Below are 16,794 nucleotides of genomic sequence, written 5' to 3'. Positions count from 1 at the left end.
CTGCTCATTATTCACGCGTCTAGCGGCGGCAAGCGTGTTCTGAAAGGGGTCGAAACCATGGTAAATAGGCACTGGTGCGGTTGAACCGTGGTAAAACTCGTCTCCGTAGTTGAGCGGGAGCGGCCAAAGGAATGTGCAATCGTGTGTGTAGTGGAGCTGGGAGGGGCAAGCATAAGGGACGAAGACGGGGGTAACATGTCGGATGCGATCATACCAGCACTAAAGCACCGGATCCCATCAGAACTCCGAAGTTAAGCGTGCTTGGGCGAGAGTAGTACTAGGATGGGTGACCTCCTGGGAAGTCCTCGTGTTGCATTCCCTTTTTAATTTGTTTTGCACCGCGTGCAAAACAAAACGCACGAGCGCGACGTATGTTTAGCACGTTTTATTATTTTGCACGTTTACGGTAAGTTTTAGCTCGCTGCTCATTATTCACGCGTCTAGCGGCGGCAAGCGTGTTCTGAAAGGGGTCGAAACCATGGTAAATAGGCACTGGTGCGGTTGAACCGTGGTAAAACTCGTCTCCGTAGTTGAGCGGGAGCGGCCAAAGGAATGTGCAATCGTGTGTGTAGTGGAGCTGGGAGGGGCAAGCGTAAGGGACGAAGACGGGGGTAACATGTCGGATGCGGTCATACCAGCACTAAAGCACCGGATCCCATCAGAACTCCGAAGTTAAGCGTGCTTGGGCGAGAGTAGTACTAGGATGGGTGACCTCCTGGGAAGTCCTCGTGTTGCATTCCCTTTTTAATTTGTTTTGCACCGCGTGCAAAACAAAACGCACGAGCGCGACGTATGTTTAGCACGTTTTATTATTTTGCACGTTTACGGTAAGTTTTAGCTCGCTGCTCATTATTCACGCGTCTAGCGGCGGCAAGCGTGTTCTGAAAGGGGTCGAAACCATGGTAAATAGGCACTGGTGCGGTTGAACCGTGGTAAAACTCGTCTCCGTAGTTGAGCGGGAGCGGCCAAAGGAATGTGCAATCGTGTGTGTAGTGGAGCTGGGAGGGGCAAGCGTAAGGGACGAAGACGGGGGTAACATGTCGGATGCGGTCATACCAGCACTAAAGCACCGGATCCCATCAGAACTCCGAAGTTAAGCGTGCTTGGGCGAGAGTAGTACTAGGTTGGGTGACCTCCTGGGAAGTCCTCGTGTTGCATTCCCTTTTTAATTTGTTTTGCACCGCGTGCAAAACAAAACGCACGAGCGCGACGTATGTTTAGCACGTTTTATTATTTTGCACGTTTACGGTAAGTTTTAGCTCGCTGCTCATTATTCACGCGTCTAGCGGCGGCAAGCGTGTTCTGAAAGGGGTCGAAACCATGGTAAATAGGCACTGGTGCGGTTGAACCGTGGTAAAACTCGTCTCCGTAGTTGAGCGGGAGCGGCCAAAGGAATGTGCAATCGTGTGTGTAGTGGAGCTGGGAGGGGCAAGCATAAGGGACGAAGACGGGGGTAACATGTCGGATGCGGTCATACCAGCACTAAAGCACCGGATCCCATCAGAACTCCGAAGTTAAGCGTGCTTGGGCGAGAGTAGTACTAGGATGGGTGACCTCCTGGGAAGTCCTCGTGTTGCATTCCCTTTTTAATTTGTTTTGCACCGCGTGCAAAACAAAACGCACGAGCGCGACGTATGTTTAGCACGTTTTATTATTTTGCACGTTTACGGTAAGTTTTAGCTCGCTGCTCATTATTCACGCGTCTAGCGGCGGCAAGCGTGTTCTGAAAGGGGTCGAAACCATGGTAAATAGGCACTGGTGCGGTTGAACCGTGGTAAAACTCGTCTCCGTAGTTGAGCGGGAGCGGCCAAAGGAATGTGCAATCGTGTGTGTAGTGGAGCTGGGAGGGGCAAGCATAAGGGACGAAGACGGGGGTAACATGTCGGATGCGGTCATACCAGCACTAAAGCACCGGATCCCATCAGAACTCCGAAGTTAAGCGTGCTTGGGCGAGAGTAGTACTAGGATGGGTGACCTCCTGGGAAGTCCTCGTGTTGCATTCCCTTTTTAATTTGTTTTGCACCGCGTGCAAAACAAAACGCACGAGCGCGACGTATGTTTAGCACGTTTTATTATTTTGCACGTTTACGGTAAGTTTTAGCTCGCTGCTCATTATTCACGCGTCTAGCGGCGGCAAGCGTGTTCTGAAAGGGGTCGAAACCATGGTAAATAGGCACTGGTGCGGTTGAACCGTGGTAAAACTCGTCTCCGTAGTTGAGCGGGAGCGGCCAAAGGAATGTGCAATCGTGTGTGTAGTGGAGCTGGGAGGGGCAAGCATAAGGGACGAAGACGGGGGTAACATGTGGGATGCGGTCATACCAGCACTAAAGCACTGGATCCCATCAGAACTCCGAAGTTAAGCGTGCTTGGGCGAGAGTAGTACTAGGATGGGTGACCTCCTGGGAAGTCCTCGTGTTGCATTCCCTTTTTAATTTGTTTTGCACCGCGTGCAAAACAAAACGCACGAGCGCGACGTATGTTTAGCACGTTTTATTATTTTGCACGTTTACGGTAAGTTTTAGCTCGCTGCTCATTATTCACGCGTCTAGCGGCGGCAAGCGTGTTCTGAAAGGGGTCGAAACCATGGTAAATAGGCACTGGTGCGGTTGAACCGTGGTAAAACTCGTCTCCGTAGTTGAGCGGGAGCGGCCAAAGGAATGTGCAATCGTGTGTGTAGTGGAGCTGGGAGGGGCAAGCATAAGGGACGAAGACGGGGGTAACATGTCGGATGCGGTCATACCAGCACTAAAGCACCGGATCCCATCAGAACTCCGAAGTTAAGCGTGCTTGGGCGAGAGTAGTACTAGGATGGGTGACCTCCTGGGAAGTCCTCGTGTTGCATTCCCTTTTTAATTTGTTTTGCACCGCGTGCAAAACAAAACGCACGAGCGCGACGTATGTTTAGCACGTTTTATTATTTTGCACGTTTACGGTAAGTTTTAGCTCGCTGCTCATTATTCACGCGTCTAGCGGCGGCAAGCGTGTTCTGAAAGGGGTCGAAACCATGGTAAATAGGCACTGGTGCGGTTGAACCGTGGTAAAACTCGTCTCCGTAGTTGAGCGGGAGCGGCCAAAGGAATGTGCAATCGTGTGTGTAGTGGAGCTGGGAGGGGCAAGCATAAGGGACGAAGACGGGGGTAACATGTCGGATGCGGTCATACCAGCACTAAAGCACCGGATCCCATCAGAACTCCGAAGTTAAGCGTGCTTGGGCGAGAGTAGTACTAGGATGGGTGACCTCCTGGGAAGTCCTCGTGTTGCATTCCCTTTTTAATTTGTTTTGCACCGCGTGCAAAACAAATCGCACGAGCGCGACGTATGTTTAGCACGTTTTATTATTTTGCACGTTTACGGTAAGTTTTAGCTCGCTGCTCATTATTCACGCGTCTAGCGGCGGCAAGCGTGTTCTGAAAGGGGTCGAAACCATGGTAAATAGGCACTGGTGCGGTTGAACCGTGGTAAAACTCGTCTCCGTAGTTGAGCGGGAGCGGCCAAAGGAATGTGCAATCGTGTGTGTAGTGGAGCTGGGAGGGGCAAGCATAAGGGACGAAGACGGGGGTAACATGTCGGATGCGGTCATACCAGCACTAAAGCACCGGATCCCATCAGAACTCCGAAGTTAAGCGTGCTTGGGCGAGAGTAGTACTAGGATGGGTGACCTCCTGGGAAGTCCTCGTGTTGCATTCCCTTTTTAATTTGTTTTGCACCGCGTGCAAAACAAAACGCACGAGCGCGACGTATGTTTAGCACGTTTTATTATTTTGCACGTTTACGGTAAGTTTTAGCTCGCTGCTCATTATTCACGCGTCTAGCGGCGGCAAGCGTGTTCTGAAAGGGGTCGAAACCATGGTAAATAGGCACTGGTGCGGTTGAACCGTGGTAAAACTCGTCTCCGTAGTTGAGCGGGAGCGGCCAAAGGAATGTGCAATCGTGTGTGTAGTGGAGCTGGGAGGGGCAAGCATAAGGGACGAAGACGGGGGTAACATGTCGGATGCGGTCATACCAGCACTAAAGCACCGGATCCCATCAGAACTCCGAAGTTAAGCGTGCTTGGGCGAGAGTAGTACTAGGATGGGTGACCTCCTGGGAAGTCCTCGTGTTGCATTCCCTTTTTAATTTGTTTTGCACCGCGTGCAAAACAAATCGCACGAGCGCGACGTATGTTTAGCACGTTTTATTATTTTGCACGTTTACGGTAAGTTTTAGCTCGCTGCTCATTATTCACGCGTCTAGCGGCGGCAAGCGTGTTCTGAAAGGGGTCGAAACCATGGTAAATAGGCACTGGTGCGGTTGAACCATGGTAAAACTCGTCTCCGTAGTTGAGCGGGAGCGGCCAAAGGAATGTGCAATCGTGTGTGTAGTGGAGCTGGGAGGGGCAAGCATAAGGGACGAAGACGGGGGTAACATGTCGGATGCGATCATACCAGCACTAAAGCACCGGATCCCATCAGAACTCCGAAGTTAAGCGTGCTTGGGCGAGAGTAGTACTAGGATGGGTGACCTCCTGGGAAGTCCTCGTGTTGCATTCCCTTTTTAATTTGTTTTGCACCGCGTGCAAAACAAAACGCACGAGCGTGACGTATGTTTAGCACGTTTTATTATTTTGCACGTTTACGGTAAGTTTTAGCTCGCTGCTCATTATTCACGCGTCTAGCGGCGGCAAGCGTGTTCTGAAAGGGGTCGAAACCATGGTAAATAGGCACTGGTGCGGTTGAACCGTGGTAAAACTCGTCTCCGTAGTTGAGCGGGAGCGGCCAAAGGAATGTGCAATCGTGTGTGTAGTGGAGCTGGGAGGGGCAAGCATAAGGGACGAAGACGGGGGTAACATGTCGGATGCGATCATACCAGCACTAAAGCACCGGATCCCATCAGAACTCCGAAGTTAAGCGTGCTTGGGCGAGAGTAGTACTAGGATGGGTGACCTCCTGGGAAGTCCTCGTGTTGCATTCCCTTTTTAATTTGTTTTGCACCGCGTGCAAAACAAAACGCACGAGCGCGACGTATGTTTAGCACGTTTTATTATTTTGCACGTTTACGGTAAGTTTTAGCTCGCTGCTCATTATTCACGCGTCTAGCGGCGGCAAGCGTGTTCTGAAAGGGGTCGAAACCATGGTAAATAGGCACTGGTGCGGTTGAACCGTGGTAAAACTCGTCTCCGTAGTTGAGCGGGAGCGGCCAAAGGAATGTGCAATCGTGTGTGTAGTGGAGCTGGGAGGGGCAAGCATAAGGGACGAAGACGGGGGTAACATGTCGGATGCGATCATACCAGCACTAAAGCACCGGATCCCATCAGAACTCCGAAGTTAAGCGTGCTTGGGCGAGAGTAGTACTAGGATGGGTGACCTCCTGGGAAGTCCTCGTGTTGCATTCCCTTTTTAATTTGTTTTGCACCGCGTGCAAAACAAAACGCACGAGCGCGACGTATGTTTAGCACGTTTTATTATTTTGCACGTTTACGGTAAGTTTTAGCTCGCTGCTCATTATTCACGCGTCTAGCGGCGGCAAGCGTGTTCTGAAAGGGGTCGAAACCATGGTAAATAGGCACTGGTGCGGTTGAACCGTGGTAAAACTCGTCTCCGTAGTTGAGCGGGAGCGGCCAAAGGAATGTGCAATCGTGTGTGTAGTGGAGCTGGGAGGGGCAAGCATAAGGGACGAAGACGGGGGTAACATGTCGGATGCGATCATACCAGCACTAAAGCACCGGATCCCATCAGAACTCCGAAGTTAAGCGTGCTTGGGCGAGAGTAGTACTAGGATGGGTGACCTCCTGGGAAGTCCTCGTGTTGCATTCCCTTTTTAATTTGTTTTGCACCGCGTGCAAAACAAAACGCACGAGCGCGACGTATGTTTAGCACGTTTTATTATTTTGCACGTTTACGGTAAGTTTTAGCTCGCTGCTCATTATTCACGCGTCTAGCGGCGGCAAGCGTGTTCTGAAAGGGGTCGAAACCATGGTAAATAGGCACTGGTGCGGTTGAACCGTGGTAAAACTCGTCTCCGTAGTTGAGCGGGAGCGGCCAAAGGAATGTGCAATCGTGTGTGTAGTGGAGCTGGGAGGGGCAAGCATAAGGGACGAAGACGGGGGTAACATGTCGGATGCGATCATACCAGCACTAAAGCACCGGATCCCATCAGAACTCCGAAGTTAAGCGTGCTTGGGCGAGAGTAGTACTAGGATGGGTGACCTCCTGGGAAGTCCTCGTGTTGCATTCCCTTTTTAATTTGTTTTGCACCGCGTGCAAAACAAAACGCACGAGCGCGACGTATGTTTAGCACGTTTTATTATTTTGCACGTTTACGGTAAGTTTTAGCTCGCTGCTCATTATTCACGCGTCTAGCGGCGGCAAGCGTGTTCTGAAAGGGGTCGAAACCATGGTAAATAGGCACTGGTGCGGTTGAACCGTGGTAAAACTCGTCTCCGTAGTTGAGCGGGAGCGGCCAAAGGAATGTGCAATCGTGTGTGTAGTGGAGCTGGGAGGGGCAAGCATAAGGGACGAAGACGGGGGTAACATGTCGGATGCGATCATACCAGCACTAAAGCACCGGATCCCATCAGAACTCCGAAGTTAAGCGTGCTTGGGCGAGAGTAGTACTAGGATGGGTGACCTCCTGGGAAGTCCTCGTGTTGCATTCCCTTTTTAATTTGTTTTGCACCGCGTGCAAAACAAAACGCACGAGCGCGACGTATGTTTAGCACGTTTTATTATTTTGCACGTTTACGGTAAGTTTTAGCTCGCTGCTCATTATTCACGCGTCTAGCGGCGGCAAGCGTGTTCTGAAAGGGGTCGAAACCATGGTAAATAGGCACTGGTGCGGTTGAACCGTGGTAAAACTCGTCTCCGTAGTTGAGCGGGAGCGGCCAAAGGAATGTGCAATCGTGTGTGTAGTGGAGCTGGGAGGGGCAAGCATAAGGGACGAAGACGGGGGTAACATGTCGGATGCGATCATACCAGCACTAAAGCACCGGATCCCATCAGAACTCCGAAGTTAAGCGTGCTTGGGCGAGAGTAGTACTAGGATGGGTGACCTCCTGGGAAGTCCTCGTGTTGCATTCCCTTTTTAATTTGTTTTGCACCGCGTGCAAAACAAAACGCACGAGCGCGACGTATGTTTAGCACGTTTTATTATTTTGCACGTTTACGGTAAGTTTTAGCTCGCTGCTCATTATTCACGCGTCTAGCGGCGGCAAGCGTGTTCTGAAAGGGGTCGAAACCATGGTAAATAGGCACTGGTGCGGTTGAACCGTGGTAAAACTCGTCTCCGTAGTTGAGCGGGAGCGGCCAAAGGAATGTGCAATCGTGTGTGTAGTGGAGCTGGGAGGGGCAAGCATAAGGGACGAAGACGGGGGTAACATGTCGGATGCGATCATACCAGCACTAAAGCACCGGATCCCATCAGAACTCCGAAGTTAAGCGTGCTTGGGCGAGAGTAGTACTAGGATGGGTGACCTCCTGGGAAGTCCTCGTGTTGCATTCCCTTTTTAATTTGTTTTGCACCGCGTGCAAAACAAAACGCACGAGCGCGACGTATGTTTAGCACGTTTTATTATTTTGCACGTTTACGGTAAGTTTTAGCTCGCTGCTCATTATTCACGCGTCTAGCGGCGGCAAGCGTGTTCTGAAAGGGGTCGAAACCATGGTAAATAGGCACTGGTGCGGTTGAACCGTGGTAAAACTCGTCTCCGTAGTTGAGCGGGAGCGGCCAAAGGAATGTGCAATCGTGTGTGTAGTGGAGCTGGGAGGGGCAAGCATAAGGGACGAAGACGGGGGTAACATGTCGGATGCGATCATACCAGCACTAAAGCACCGGATCCCATCAGAACTCCGAAGTTAAGCGTGCTTGGGCGAGAGTAGTACTAGGATGGGTGACCTCCTGGGAAGTCCTCGTGTTGCATTCCCTTTTTAATTTGTTTTGCACCGCGTGCAAAACAAAACGCACGAGCGCGACGTATGTTTAGCACGTTTTATTATTTTGCACGTTTACGGTAAGTTTTAGCTCGCTGCTCATTATTCACGCGTCTAGCGGCGGCAAGCGTGTTCTGAAAGGGGTCGAAACCATGGTAAATAGGCACTGGTGCGGTTGAACCGTGGTAAAACTCGTCTCCGTAGTTGAGCGGGAGCGGCCAAAGGAATGTGCAATCGTGTGTGTAGTGGAGCTGGGAGGGGCAAGCATAAGGGACGAAGACGGGGGTAACATGTCGGATGCGATCATACCAGCACTAAAGCACCGGATCCCATCAGAACTCCGAAGTTAAGCGTGCTTGGGCGAGAGTAGTACTAGGATGGGTGACCTCCTGGGAAGTCCTCGTGTTGCATTCCCTTTTTAATTTGTTTTGCACCGCGTGCAAAACAAAACGCACGAGCGCGACGTATGTTTAGCACGTTTTATTATTTTGCACGTTTACGGTAAGTTTTAGCTCGCTGCTCATTATTCACGCGTCTAGCGGCGGCAAGCGTGTTCTGAAAGGGGTCGAAACCATGGTAAATAGGCACTGGTGCGGTTGAACCGTGGTAAAACTCGTCTCCGTAGTTGAGCGGGAGCGGCCAAAGGAATGTGCAATCGTGTGTGTAGTGGAGCTGGGAGGGGCAAGCATAAGGGACGAAGACGGGGGTAACATGTCGGATGCGATCATACCAGCACTAAAGCACCGGATCCCATCAGAACTCCGAAGTTAAGCGTGCTTGGGCGAGAGTAGTACTAGGATGGGTGACCTCCTGGGAAGTCCTCGTGTTGCATTCCCTTTTTAATTTGTTTTGCACCGCGTGCAAAACAAAACGCACGAGCGCGACGTATGTTTAGCACGTTTTATTATTTTGCACGTTTACGGTAAGTTTTAGCTCGCTGCTCATTATTCACGCGTCTAGCGGCGGCAAGCGTGTTCTGAAAGGGGTCGAAACCATGGTAAATAGGCACTGGTGCGGTTGAACCGTGGTAAAACTCGTCTCCGTAGTTGAGCGGGAGCGGCCAAAGGAATGTGCAATCGTGTGTGTAGTGGAGCTGGGAGGGGCAAGCATAAGGGACGAAGACGGGGGTAACATGTCGGATGCGATCATACCAGCACTAAAGCACCGGATCCCATCAGAACTCCGAAGTTAAGCGTGCTTGGGCGAGAGTAGTACTAGGATGGGTGACCTCCTGGGAAGTCCTCGTGTTGCATTCCCTTTTTAATTTGTTTTGCACCGCGTGCAAAACAAAACGCACGAGCGCGACGTATGTTTAGCACGTTTTATTATTTTGCACGTTTACGGTAAGTTTTAGCTCGCTGCTCATTATTCACGCGTCTAGCGGCGGCAAGCGTGTTCTGAAAGGGGTCGAAACCATGGTAAATAGGCACTGGTGCGGTTGAACCGTGGTAAAACTCGTCTCCGTAGTTGAGCGGGAGCGGCCAAAGGAATGTGCAATCGTGTGTGTAGTGGAGCTGGGAGGGGCAAGCATAAGGGACGAAGACGGGGGTAACATGTCGGATGCGATCATACCAGCACTAAAGCACCGGATCCCATCAGAACTCCGAAGTTAAGCGTGCTTGGGCGAGAGTAGTACTAGGATGGGTGACCTCCTGGGAAGTCCTCGTGTTGCATTCCCTTTTTAATTTGTTTTGCACCGCGTGCAAAACAAAACGCACGAGCGCGACGTATGTTTAGCACGTTTTATTATTTTGCACGTTTACGGTAAGTTTTAGCTCGCTGCTCATTATTCACGCGTCTAGCGGCGGCAAGCGTGTTCTGAAAGGGGTCGAAACCATGGTAAATAGGCACTGGTGCGGTTGAACCGTGGTAAAACTCGTCTCCGTAGTTGAGCGGGAGCGGCCAAAGGAATGTGCAATCGTGTGTGTAGTGGAGCTGGGAGGGGCAAGCATAAGGGACGAAGACGGGGGTAACATGTCGGATGCGATCATACCAGCACTAAAGCACCGGATCCCATCAGAACTCCGAAGTTAAGCGTGCTTGGGCGAGAGTAGTACTAGGATGGGTGACCTCCTGGGAAGTCCTCGTGTTGCATTCCCTTTTTAATTTGTTTTGCACCGCGTGCAAAACAAAACGCACGAGCGCGACGTATGTTTAGCACGTTTTATTATTTTGCACGTTTACGGTAAGTTTTAGCTCGCTGCTCATTATTCACGCGTCTAGCGGCGGCAAGCGTGTTCTGAAAGGGGTCGAAACCATGGTAAATAGGCACTGGTGCGGTTGAACCGTGGTAAAACTCGTCTCCGTAGTTGAGCGGGAGCGGCCAAAGGAATGTGCAATCGTGTGTGTAGTGGAGCTGGGAGGGGCAAGCATAAGGGACGAAGACGGGGGTAACATGTCGGATGCGATCATACCAGCACTAAAGCACCGGATCCCATCAGAACTCCGAAGTTAAGCGTGCTTGGGCGAGAGTAGTACTAGGATGGGTGACCTCCTGGGAAGTCCTCGTGTTGCATTCCCTTTTTAATTTGTTTTGCACCGCGTGCAAAACAAAACGCACGAGCGCGACGTATGTTTAGCACGTTTTATTATTTTGCACGTTTACGGTAAGTTTTAGCTCGCTGCTCATTATTCACGCGTCTAGCGGCGGCAAGCGTGTTCTGAAAGGGGTCGAAACCATGGTAAATAGGCACTGGTGCGGTTGAACCGTGGTAAAACTCGTCTCCGTAGTTGAGCGGGAGCGGCCAAAGGAATGTGCAATCGTGTGTGTAGTGGAGCTGGGAGGGGCAAGCATAAGGGACGAAGACGGGGGTAACATGTCGGATGCGATCATACCAGCACTAAAGCACCGGATCCCATCAGAACTCCGAAGTTAAGCGTGCTTGGGCGAGAGTAGTACTAGGATGGGTGACCTCCTGGGAAGTCCTCGTGTTGCATTCCCTTTTTAATTTGTTTTGCACCGCGTGCAAAACAAAACGCACGAGCGCGACGTATGTTTAGCACGTTTTATTATTTTGCACGTTTACGGTAAGTTTTAGCTCGCTGCTCATTATTCACGCGTCTAGCGGCGGCAAGCGTGTTCTGAAAGGGGTCGAAACCATGGTAAATAGGCACTGGTGCGGTTGAACCGTGGTAAAACTCGTCTCCGTAGTTGAGCGGGAGCGGCCAAAGGAATGTGCAATCGTGTGTGTAGTGGAGCTGGGAGGGGCAAGCATAAGGGACGAAGACGGGGGTAACATGTCGGATGCGATCATACCAGCACTAAAGCACCGGATCCCATCAGAACTCCGAAGTTAAGCGTGCTTGGGCGAGAGTAGTACTAGGATGGGTGACCTCCTGGGAAGTCCTCGTGTTGCATTCCCTTTTTAATTTGTTTTGCACCGCGTGCAAAACAAAACGCACGAGCGCGACGTATGTTTAGCACGTTTTATTATTTTGCACGTTTACGGTAAGTTTTAGCTCGCTGCTCATTATTCACGCGTCTAGCGGCGGCAAGCGTGTTCTGAAAGGGGTCGAAACCATGGTAAATAGGCACTGGTGCGGTTGAACCGTGGTAAAACTCGTCTCCGTAGTTGAGCGGGAGCGGCCAAAGGAATGTGCAATCGTGTGTGTAGTGGAGCTGGGAGGGGCAAGCATAAGGGACGAAGACGGGGGTAACATGTCGGATGCGATCATACCAGCACTAAAGCACCGGATCCCATCAGAACTCCGAAGTTAAGCGTGCTTGGGCGAGAGTAGTACTAGGATGGGTGACCTCCTGGGAAGTCCTCGTGTTGCATTCCCTTTTTAATTTGTTTTGCACCGCGTGCAAAACAAAACGCACGAGCGCGACGTATGTTTAGCACGTTTTATTATTTTGCACGTTTACGGTAAGTTTTAGCTCGCTGCTCATTATTCACGCGTCTAGCGGCGGCAAGCGTGTTCTGAAAGGGGTCGAAACCATGGTAAATAGGCACTGGTGCGGTTGAACCGTGGTAAAACTCGTCTCCGTAGTTGAGCGGGAGCGGCCAAAGGAATGTGCAATCGTGTGTGTAGTGGAGCTGGGAGGGGCAAGCATAAGGGACGAAGACGGGGGTAACATGTCGGATGCGATCATACCAGCACTAAAGCACCGGATCCCATCAGAACTCCGAAGTTAAGCGTGCTTGGGCGAGAGTAGTACTAGGATGGGTGACCTCCTGGGAAGTCCTCGTGTTGCATTCCCTTTTTAATTTGTTTTGCACCGCGTGCAAAACAAAACGCACGAGCGCGACGTATGTTTAGCACGTTTTATTATTTTGCACGTTTACGGTAAGTTTTAGCTCGCTGCTCATTATTCACGCGTCTAGCGGCGGCAAGCGTGTTCTGAAAGGGGTCGAAACCATGGTAAATAGGCACTGGTGCGGTTGAACCGTGGTAAAACTCGTCTCCGTAGTTGAGCGGGAGCGGCCAAAGGAATGTGCAATCGTGTGTGTAGTGGAGCTGGGAGGGGCAAGCATAAGGGACGAAGACGGGGGTAACATGTCGGATGCGATCATACCAGCACTAAAGCACCGGATCCCATCAGAACTCCGAAGTTAAGCGTGCTTGGGCGAGAGTAGTACTAGGATGGGTGACCTCCTGGGAAGTCCTCGTGTTGCATTCCCTTTTTAATTTGTTTTGCACCGCGTGCAAAACAAAACGCACGAGCGCGACGTATGTTTAGCACGTTTTATTATTTTGCACGTTTACGGTAAGTTTTAGCTCGCTGCTCATTATTCACGCGCTCTAGCGGCGGCAAGCGTGTTCTGAAAGGGGTCGAAACCATGGTAAATAGGCACTGGTGCGGTTGAACCGTGGTAAAACTCGTCTCCGTAGTTGAGCGGGAGCGGCCAAAGGAATGTGCAATCGTGTGTGTAGTGGAGCTGGGAGGGGCAAGCATAAGGGACGAAGACGGGGGTAACATGTCGGATGCGATCATACCAGCACTAAAGCACCGGATCCCATCAGAACTCCGAAGTTAAGCGTGCTTGGGCGAGAGTAGTACTAGGATGGGTGACCTCCTGGGAAGTCCTCGTGTTGCATTCCCTTTTTAATTTGTTTTGCACCGCGTGCAAAACAAAACGCACGAGCGCGACGTATGTTTAGCACGTTTTATTATTTTGCACGTTTACGGTAAGTTTTAGCTCGCTGCTCATTATTCACGCGTCTAGCGGCGGCAAGCGTGTTCTGAAAGGGGTCGAAACCATGGTAAATAGGCACTGGTGCGGTTGAACCGTGGTAAAACTCGTCTCCGTAGTTGAGCGGGAGCGGCCAAAGGAATGTGCAATCGTGTGTGTAGTGGAGCTGGGAGGGGCAAGCATAAGGGACGAAGACGGGGGTAACATGTCGGATGCGATCATACCAGCACTAAAGCACCGGATCCCATCAGAACTCCGAAGTTAAGCGTGCTTGGGCGAGAGTAGTACTAGGATGGGTGACCTCCTGGGAAGTCCTCGTGTTGCATTCCCTTTTTAATTTGTTTTGCACCGCGTGCAAAACAAAACGCACGAGCGCGACGTATGTTTAGCACGTTTTATTATTTTGCACGTTTACGGTAAGTTTTAGCTCGCTGCTCATTATTCACGCGTCTAGCGGCGGCAAGCGTGTTCTGAAAGGGGTCGAAACCATGGTAAATAGGCACTGGTGCGGTTGAACCGTGGTAAAACTCGTCTCCGTAGTTGAGCGGGAGCGGCCAAAGGAATGTGCAATCGTGTGTGTAGTGGAGCTGGGAGGGGCAAGCATAAGGGACGAAGACGGGGGTAACATGTCGGATGCGATCATACCAGCACTAAAGCACCGGATCCCATCAGAACTCCGAAGTTAAGCGTGCTTGGGCGAGAGTAGTACTAGGATGGGTGACCTCCTGGGAAGTCCTCGTGTTGCATTCCCTTTTTAATTTGTTTTGCACCGCGTGCAAAACAAAACGCACGAGCGCGACGTATGTTTAGCACGTTTTATTATTTTGCACGTTTACGGTAAGTTTTAGCTCGCTGCTCATTATTCACGCGTCTAGCGGCGGCAAGCGTGTTCTGAAAGGGGTCGAAACCATGGTAAATAGGCACTGGTGCGGTTGAACCGTGGTAAAACTCGTCTCCGTAGTTGAGCGGGAGCGGCCAAAGGAATGTGCAATCGTGTGTGTAGTGGAGCTGGGAGGGGCAAGCATAAGGGACGAAGACGGGGGTAACATGTCGGATGCGATCATACCAGCACTAAAGCACCGGATCCCATCAGAACTCCGAAGTTAAGCGTGCTTGGGCGAGAGTAGTACTAGGATGGGTGACCTCCTGGGAAGTCCTCGTGTTGCATTCCCTTTTTAATTTGTTTTGCACCGCGTGCAAAACAAAACGCACGAGCGCGACGTATGTTTAGCACGTTTTATTATTTTGCACGTTTACGGTAAGTTTTAGCTCGCTGCTCATTATTCACGCGTCTAGCGGCGGCAAGCGTGTTCTGAAAGGGGTCGAAACCATGGTAAATAGGCACTGGTGCGGTTGAACCGTGGTAAAACTCGTCTCCGTAGTTGAGCGGGAGCGGCCAAAGGAATGTGCAATCGTGTGTGTAGTGGAGCTGGGAGGGGCAAGCATAAGGGACGAAGACGGGGGTAACATGTCGGATGCGATCATACCAGCACTAAAGCACCGGATCCCATCAGAACTCCGAAGTTAAGCGTGCTTGGGCGAGAGTAGTACTAGGATGGGTGACCTCCTGGGAAGTCCTCGTGTTGCATTCCCTTTTTAATTTGTTTTGCACCGCGTGCAAAACAAAACGCACGAGCGCGACGTATGTTTAGCACGTTTTATTATTTTGCACGTTTACGGTAAGTTTTAGCTCGCTGCTCATTATTCACGCGTCTAGCGGCGGCAAGCGTGTTCTGAAAGGGGTCGAAACCATGGTAAATAGGCACTGGTGCGGTTGAACCGTGGTAAAACTCGTCTCCGTAGTTGAGCGGGAGCGGCCAAAGGAATGTGCAATCGTGTGTGTAGTGGAGCTGGGAGGGGCAAGCATAAGGGACGAAGACGGGGGTAACATGTCGGATGCGATCATACCAGCACTAAAGCACCGGATCCCATCAGAACTCCGAAGTTAAGCGTGCTTGGGCGAGAGTAGTACTAGGATGGGTGACCTCCTGGGAAGTCCTCGTGTTGCATTCCCTTTTTAATTTGTTTTGCACCGCGTGCAAAACAAAACGCACGAGCGCGACGTATGTTTAGCACGTTTTATTATTTTGCACGTTTACGGTAAGTTTTAGCTCGCTGCTCATTATTCACGCGTCTAGCGGCGGCAAGCGTGTTCTGAAAGGGGTCGAAACCATGGTAAATAGGCACTGGTGCGGTTGAACCGTGGTAAAACTCGTCTCCGTAGTTGAGCGGGAGCGGCCAAAGGAATGTGCAATCGTGTGTGTAGTGGAGCTGGGAGGGGCAAGCATAAGGGACGAAGACGGGGGTAACATGTCGGATGCGATCATACCAGCACTAAAGCACCGGATCCCATCAGAACTCCGAAGTTAAGCGTGCTTGGGCGAGAGTAGTACTAGGATGGGTGACCTCCTGGGAAGTCCTCGTGTTGCATTCCCTTTTTAATTTGTTTTGCACCGCGTGCAAAACAAAACGCACGAGCGCGACGTATGTTTAGCACGTTTTATTATTTTGCACGTTTACGGTAAGTTTTAGCTCGCTGCTCATTATTCACGCGTCTAGCGGCGGCAAGCGTGTTCTGAAAGGGGTCGAAACCATGGTAAATAGGCACTGGTGCGGTTGAACCGTGGTAAAACTCGTCTCCGTAGTTGAGCGGGAGCGGCCAAAGGAATGTGCAATCGTGTGTGTAGTGGAGCTGGGAGGGGCAAGCATAAGGGACGAAGACGGGGGTAACATGTCGGATGCGATCATACCAGCACTAAAGCACCGGATCCCATCAGAACTCCGAAGTTAAGCGTGCTTGGGCGAGAGTAGTACTAGGATGGGTGACCTCCTGGGAAGTCCTCGTGTTGCATTCCCTTTTTAATTTGTTTTGCACCGCGTGCAAAACAAAACGCACGAGCGCGACGTATGTTTAGCACGTTTTATTATTTTGCACGTTTACGGTAAGTTTTAGCTCGCTGCTCATTATTCACGCGTCTAGCGGCGGCAAGCGTGTTCTGAAAGGGGTCGAAACCATGGTAAATAGGCACTGGTGCGGTTGAACCGTGGTAAAACTCGTCTCCGTAGTTGAGCGGGAGCGGCCAAAGGAATGTGCAATCGTGTGTGTAGTGGAGCTGGGAGGGGCAAGCATAAGGGACGAAGACGGGGGTAACATGTCGGATGCGATCATACCAGCACTAAAGCACCGGATCCCATCAGAACTCCGAAGTTAAGCGTGCTTGGGCGAGAGTAGTACTAGGATGGGTGACCTCCTGGGAAGTCCTCGTGTTGCATTCCCTTTTTAATTTGTTTTGCACCGCGTGCAAAACAAAACGCACGAGCGCGACGTATGTTTAGCACGTTTTATTATTTTGCACGTTTACGGTAAGTTTTAGCTCGCTGCTCATTATTCACGCGTCTAGCGGCGGCAAGCGTGTTCTGAAAGGGGTCGAAACCATGGTAAATAGGCACTGGTGCGGTTGAACCGTGGTAAAACTCGTCTCCGTAGTTGAGCGGGAGCGGCCAAAGGAATGTGCAATCGTGTGTGTAGTGGAGCTGGGAGGGGCAAGCATAAGGGACGAAGACGGGGGTAACATGTCGGATGCGATCATACCAGCACTAAAGCACCGGATCCCATCAGAACTCCGAAGTTAAGCGTGCTTGGGCGAGAGTAGTACTAGGATGGGTGACCTCCTGGGAAGTCCTCGTGTTGCATTCCCTTTTTAATTTGTTTTGCACCGCGTGCAAAACAAAACGCACGAGCGCGACGTATG

At 51.2% G+C, this 16,794-nt stretch overlaps 40 non-coding genes across 40 annotated transcripts; all 40 read left to right on the top strand.

The window, feature by feature from the left end:
• The first annotated feature begins 200 nt into the window (after positions 1-200).
• Positions 201-319, top strand: LOC141032109 (5S ribosomal RNA). Its single transcript, XR_012194113.1, has one exon. It is a non-coding gene; the product is annotated as a 5S ribosomal RNA (ribosomal RNA).
• Positions 320-621: 302 nt separating this feature from the next.
• Positions 622-740, top strand: LOC141032482 (5S ribosomal RNA). The gene has a single exon (XR_012194479.1). It is a non-coding gene; the product is annotated as a 5S ribosomal RNA (ribosomal RNA).
• A 302-nt stretch (positions 741-1,042) lies between these two features.
• On the top strand, positions 1,043-1,161 carry LOC141032522 (5S ribosomal RNA). The gene has a single exon (XR_012194518.1). It is a non-coding gene; the product is annotated as a 5S ribosomal RNA (ribosomal RNA).
• Positions 1,162-1,463: 302 nt separating this feature from the next.
• Positions 1,464-1,582, top strand: LOC141032481 (5S ribosomal RNA). Its single transcript, XR_012194478.1, has one exon. It is a non-coding gene; the product is annotated as a 5S ribosomal RNA (ribosomal RNA).
• A 302-nt stretch (positions 1,583-1,884) lies between these two features.
• Positions 1,885-2,003, top strand: LOC141032480 (5S ribosomal RNA). Its single transcript, XR_012194477.1, has one exon. It is a non-coding gene; the product is annotated as a 5S ribosomal RNA (ribosomal RNA).
• A 302-nt stretch (positions 2,004-2,305) lies between these two features.
• LOC141032528 (5S ribosomal RNA) lies at positions 2,306-2,424 on the top strand. The gene has a single exon (XR_012194524.1). It is a non-coding gene; the product is annotated as a 5S ribosomal RNA (ribosomal RNA).
• Positions 2,425-2,726: 302 nt separating this feature from the next.
• LOC141032478 (5S ribosomal RNA) lies at positions 2,727-2,845 on the top strand. Its single transcript, XR_012194475.1, has one exon. It is a non-coding gene; the product is annotated as a 5S ribosomal RNA (ribosomal RNA).
• Positions 2,846-3,147: 302 nt separating this feature from the next.
• On the top strand, positions 3,148-3,266 carry LOC141032477 (5S ribosomal RNA). Its single transcript, XR_012194474.1, has one exon. It is a non-coding gene; the product is annotated as a 5S ribosomal RNA (ribosomal RNA).
• A 302-nt stretch (positions 3,267-3,568) lies between these two features.
• LOC141032476 (5S ribosomal RNA) lies at positions 3,569-3,687 on the top strand. Its single transcript, XR_012194473.1, has one exon. It is a non-coding gene; the product is annotated as a 5S ribosomal RNA (ribosomal RNA).
• Positions 3,688-3,989: 302 nt separating this feature from the next.
• Positions 3,990-4,108, top strand: LOC141032475 (5S ribosomal RNA). Its single transcript, XR_012194472.1, has one exon. It is a non-coding gene; the product is annotated as a 5S ribosomal RNA (ribosomal RNA).
• Positions 4,109-4,410: 302 nt separating this feature from the next.
• Positions 4,411-4,529, top strand: LOC141032108 (5S ribosomal RNA). The gene has a single exon (XR_012194112.1). It is a non-coding gene; the product is annotated as a 5S ribosomal RNA (ribosomal RNA).
• A 302-nt stretch (positions 4,530-4,831) lies between these two features.
• LOC141032107 (5S ribosomal RNA) lies at positions 4,832-4,950 on the top strand. Its single transcript, XR_012194111.1, has one exon. It is a non-coding gene; the product is annotated as a 5S ribosomal RNA (ribosomal RNA).
• A 302-nt stretch (positions 4,951-5,252) lies between these two features.
• LOC141032105 (5S ribosomal RNA) lies at positions 5,253-5,371 on the top strand. Its single transcript, XR_012194109.1, has one exon. It is a non-coding gene; the product is annotated as a 5S ribosomal RNA (ribosomal RNA).
• Positions 5,372-5,673: 302 nt separating this feature from the next.
• On the top strand, positions 5,674-5,792 carry LOC141032104 (5S ribosomal RNA). Its single transcript, XR_012194108.1, has one exon. It is a non-coding gene; the product is annotated as a 5S ribosomal RNA (ribosomal RNA).
• Positions 5,793-6,094: 302 nt separating this feature from the next.
• LOC141032103 (5S ribosomal RNA) lies at positions 6,095-6,213 on the top strand. Its single transcript, XR_012194107.1, has one exon. It is a non-coding gene; the product is annotated as a 5S ribosomal RNA (ribosomal RNA).
• Positions 6,214-6,515: 302 nt separating this feature from the next.
• LOC141032102 (5S ribosomal RNA) lies at positions 6,516-6,634 on the top strand. Its single transcript, XR_012194106.1, has one exon. It is a non-coding gene; the product is annotated as a 5S ribosomal RNA (ribosomal RNA).
• Positions 6,635-6,936: 302 nt separating this feature from the next.
• Positions 6,937-7,055, top strand: LOC141032101 (5S ribosomal RNA). Its single transcript, XR_012194105.1, has one exon. It is a non-coding gene; the product is annotated as a 5S ribosomal RNA (ribosomal RNA).
• Positions 7,056-7,357: 302 nt separating this feature from the next.
• Positions 7,358-7,476, top strand: LOC141032100 (5S ribosomal RNA). The gene has a single exon (XR_012194104.1). It is a non-coding gene; the product is annotated as a 5S ribosomal RNA (ribosomal RNA).
• Positions 7,477-7,778: 302 nt separating this feature from the next.
• LOC141032099 (5S ribosomal RNA) lies at positions 7,779-7,897 on the top strand. The gene has a single exon (XR_012194103.1). It is a non-coding gene; the product is annotated as a 5S ribosomal RNA (ribosomal RNA).
• A 302-nt stretch (positions 7,898-8,199) lies between these two features.
• On the top strand, positions 8,200-8,318 carry LOC141032098 (5S ribosomal RNA). Its single transcript, XR_012194102.1, has one exon. It is a non-coding gene; the product is annotated as a 5S ribosomal RNA (ribosomal RNA).
• Positions 8,319-8,620: 302 nt separating this feature from the next.
• LOC141032097 (5S ribosomal RNA) lies at positions 8,621-8,739 on the top strand. The gene has a single exon (XR_012194101.1). It is a non-coding gene; the product is annotated as a 5S ribosomal RNA (ribosomal RNA).
• A 302-nt stretch (positions 8,740-9,041) lies between these two features.
• Positions 9,042-9,160, top strand: LOC141032096 (5S ribosomal RNA). The gene has a single exon (XR_012194100.1). It is a non-coding gene; the product is annotated as a 5S ribosomal RNA (ribosomal RNA).
• A 302-nt stretch (positions 9,161-9,462) lies between these two features.
• Positions 9,463-9,581, top strand: LOC141032094 (5S ribosomal RNA). Its single transcript, XR_012194098.1, has one exon. It is a non-coding gene; the product is annotated as a 5S ribosomal RNA (ribosomal RNA).
• Positions 9,582-9,883: 302 nt separating this feature from the next.
• On the top strand, positions 9,884-10,002 carry LOC141032093 (5S ribosomal RNA). The gene has a single exon (XR_012194097.1). It is a non-coding gene; the product is annotated as a 5S ribosomal RNA (ribosomal RNA).
• Positions 10,003-10,304: 302 nt separating this feature from the next.
• Positions 10,305-10,423, top strand: LOC141032092 (5S ribosomal RNA). Its single transcript, XR_012194096.1, has one exon. It is a non-coding gene; the product is annotated as a 5S ribosomal RNA (ribosomal RNA).
• A 302-nt stretch (positions 10,424-10,725) lies between these two features.
• On the top strand, positions 10,726-10,844 carry LOC141032091 (5S ribosomal RNA). The gene has a single exon (XR_012194095.1). It is a non-coding gene; the product is annotated as a 5S ribosomal RNA (ribosomal RNA).
• A 302-nt stretch (positions 10,845-11,146) lies between these two features.
• On the top strand, positions 11,147-11,265 carry LOC141032090 (5S ribosomal RNA). Its single transcript, XR_012194094.1, has one exon. It is a non-coding gene; the product is annotated as a 5S ribosomal RNA (ribosomal RNA).
• A 302-nt stretch (positions 11,266-11,567) lies between these two features.
• On the top strand, positions 11,568-11,686 carry LOC141032089 (5S ribosomal RNA). The gene has a single exon (XR_012194093.1). It is a non-coding gene; the product is annotated as a 5S ribosomal RNA (ribosomal RNA).
• A 302-nt stretch (positions 11,687-11,988) lies between these two features.
• LOC141032087 (5S ribosomal RNA) lies at positions 11,989-12,107 on the top strand. The gene has a single exon (XR_012194092.1). It is a non-coding gene; the product is annotated as a 5S ribosomal RNA (ribosomal RNA).
• Positions 12,108-12,409: 302 nt separating this feature from the next.
• LOC141032086 (5S ribosomal RNA) lies at positions 12,410-12,528 on the top strand. The gene has a single exon (XR_012194091.1). It is a non-coding gene; the product is annotated as a 5S ribosomal RNA (ribosomal RNA).
• Positions 12,529-12,831: 303 nt separating this feature from the next.
• Positions 12,832-12,950, top strand: LOC141032085 (5S ribosomal RNA). Its single transcript, XR_012194090.1, has one exon. It is a non-coding gene; the product is annotated as a 5S ribosomal RNA (ribosomal RNA).
• Positions 12,951-13,252: 302 nt separating this feature from the next.
• Positions 13,253-13,371, top strand: LOC141032084 (5S ribosomal RNA). The gene has a single exon (XR_012194089.1). It is a non-coding gene; the product is annotated as a 5S ribosomal RNA (ribosomal RNA).
• Positions 13,372-13,673: 302 nt separating this feature from the next.
• LOC141032082 (5S ribosomal RNA) lies at positions 13,674-13,792 on the top strand. The gene has a single exon (XR_012194087.1). It is a non-coding gene; the product is annotated as a 5S ribosomal RNA (ribosomal RNA).
• A 302-nt stretch (positions 13,793-14,094) lies between these two features.
• LOC141032081 (5S ribosomal RNA) lies at positions 14,095-14,213 on the top strand. Its single transcript, XR_012194086.1, has one exon. It is a non-coding gene; the product is annotated as a 5S ribosomal RNA (ribosomal RNA).
• A 302-nt stretch (positions 14,214-14,515) lies between these two features.
• Positions 14,516-14,634, top strand: LOC141032080 (5S ribosomal RNA). The gene has a single exon (XR_012194085.1). It is a non-coding gene; the product is annotated as a 5S ribosomal RNA (ribosomal RNA).
• Positions 14,635-14,936: 302 nt separating this feature from the next.
• On the top strand, positions 14,937-15,055 carry LOC141032079 (5S ribosomal RNA). The gene has a single exon (XR_012194084.1). It is a non-coding gene; the product is annotated as a 5S ribosomal RNA (ribosomal RNA).
• Positions 15,056-15,357: 302 nt separating this feature from the next.
• LOC141032078 (5S ribosomal RNA) lies at positions 15,358-15,476 on the top strand. Its single transcript, XR_012194083.1, has one exon. It is a non-coding gene; the product is annotated as a 5S ribosomal RNA (ribosomal RNA).
• Positions 15,477-15,778: 302 nt separating this feature from the next.
• LOC141032077 (5S ribosomal RNA) lies at positions 15,779-15,897 on the top strand. The gene has a single exon (XR_012194082.1). It is a non-coding gene; the product is annotated as a 5S ribosomal RNA (ribosomal RNA).
• A 302-nt stretch (positions 15,898-16,199) lies between these two features.
• On the top strand, positions 16,200-16,318 carry LOC141032076 (5S ribosomal RNA). The gene has a single exon (XR_012194081.1). It is a non-coding gene; the product is annotated as a 5S ribosomal RNA (ribosomal RNA).
• A 302-nt stretch (positions 16,319-16,620) lies between these two features.
• LOC141032075 (5S ribosomal RNA) lies at positions 16,621-16,739 on the top strand. Its single transcript, XR_012194080.1, has one exon. It is a non-coding gene; the product is annotated as a 5S ribosomal RNA (ribosomal RNA).
• Positions 16,740-16,794: the final 55 nt, after the last annotated feature.

Source organism: Aegilops tauschii, unplaced genomic scaffold (assembly GCF_002575655.3).
Source record: "Aegilops tauschii subsp. strangulata cultivar AL8/78 unplaced genomic scaffold, Aet v6.0 ptg000574l_obj, whole genome shotgun sequence".
Lineage (NCBI taxonomy): Eukaryota > Viridiplantae > Streptophyta > Magnoliopsida > Poales > Poaceae > Aegilops > Aegilops tauschii.
Note: the sequence above shows the minus strand (reverse complement) of the source record. Positions and strands in the feature narration are given on the sequence as shown.